The following is a 2053-nucleotide window of genomic DNA, read 5'->3' on the forward strand; positions in this document are numbered from 1 at the left end:
AAAATGAAAATTGTCAAATCATTAATGCTTGTTTTTGCTAGTGACTTGCATTTTTGACTGTCCTATTTGAATAATATGTGCATGTCTAAAAAAAAAACTGGGTTCCCCAATTGTTGTCTAAACTCTTACATAAATTTCAATTGCAACATATTCTACAATTTTCCATTGCATTTTTTTTCTTCAGAATTATAAATCCTCTTATAATTATTGGAAATAATTACTGTATCAACTCATATTAAGTGAAAATTTTCATATTTAAAAAGATTTATCAATATTTCCAGATAAATACCTTATACTATGTATATTTAAATATAAAGCAGACCCCATATAATATTATTATTATAATAAACAAGAACCTTATAAGGACATCTGTAACTTTAGAAGATAAATATATGTAGAGTGTTGAGCTCTGTATTCTTGTAAAACATCAGTAACTTTAATACAATATAAAACTGTCAATTAAAACAAGATAGGTACATTTGACACATCTCTAACATAAATAAATATCACAAACAATTATATCTATTTGCATTGTACAAATGTCTTGAATCTCTATTACGATTCTATGGTACAATATCACTCTTCAAGTGTATTATGTTGTATTAGTAGCATCACAGTTGTAGTTCTTCTCGGGGAGTCCACAATGAAATAAATAATCCACTTCTAATGTTTACACCATCACGGTTTACGATCACAAAATGAAGCTTAACAAAGACAGGACACAACATGCATGTACAATACTGAGTTCAGCAAGGAAGATTTTAGGGACCATCTCAAAACAATCAATTTCAGATGATATTTTGACAACAATTTGATGACATTCATGACATAACTAAGTACAACAAAACATTCTTCTCTCTACCAATATTTGTTTCTCTACTTTTTATTTCTTTGTTTTTTAGGTTGGTAAAATTTTACGAATTTTACCGGTCATTGAAAAAAATTACAAACTTATTGCAATCTATGATAAAGCAAATTGTTTAAAACTGCATTTGTATGTCAATAAACTTAAAATACTAAGTACAATACTGTGCTGCATCAGGCCAGGGAGAAAATAAAACAAGGTGACATGGCTTTTGAACATTTTACTACGTGCCCTATAAATTACTGACTGCTACCATTAATTCACAAGGATGCAGAGCCCATAGGATGCCATGCTCAGCTCACATTATATTTCCATGCTAGGTGAACCTCGAAATTTGGGAAAATCCTCATCATAATGAACACTTTCATATGTATATTATTATGTTTCAAGATGACGCGACCAAAAATGCATGGCAAAAATTACCTTGATCAAAAATGTTAACATGAAAAAAAAAACCAGACAAACACACAGATGGACGACAGATACACAGACTGGAAAACACAATGCCCCTTATTGTAGGTAGCACTTTACAATCAATATCAAAATGTTCCTTCTATCCATGATTGTGATAGAAAGAAAAGTAAAAATGTGTTGACATGAGTAATTATTGCAAAAAAGTAAAAACAACAAAACAAAATAAACAACAATATGGCAACATTTCATGATAAAAAGCACCAAATAAGTAAAATAAATGAACAAACTTTTAAATCAGGCAACATATTCATCTATAAATATATAAAGGGATTCTGTTCATCAAAGAACTTTTAAGATTTAAGCACATTGTTCTTGCTATGTTCTATGTAAATCAAATTTCTAATAAGCCAGCTTCTCTTCAATATAGTTGTATTATAGCAAACAAAAATCACTGTCACATCCATTTTTGAAATTCTCTATTAAAGCAATATTTATGAACAGCTTTATATGGCATTTTTCCATTTTAAAATGTTTCGCTAGATCTGATCCTTTTAAAAACAAAATGGACAATAAGCTCTCTCATCAGCCATCATGGATCACTGCTAGAATGGAAGCAGGAAAGGCAAACTGTAATAAAACTTAGTGAGTGCCCAAAAAACGAACAAGTCGACACAGGGGTGATTTGCTTTAACCCTTTTTTTTTCAATTTTTGTAAAAATTCAAAGACTTCATCCGAGTTCAAGTCAATGCAAGTGATGTGGATGAAAGCAAAAA

The sequence above is a fragment of the Mytilus trossulus genome, chromosome 9 (genome assembly GCF_036588685.1).
Source record: "Mytilus trossulus isolate FHL-02 chromosome 9, PNRI_Mtr1.1.1.hap1, whole genome shotgun sequence".
In the NCBI taxonomy this organism is placed as follows: Eukaryota; Metazoa; Mollusca; class Bivalvia; order Mytilida; family Mytilidae; genus Mytilus; species Mytilus trossulus.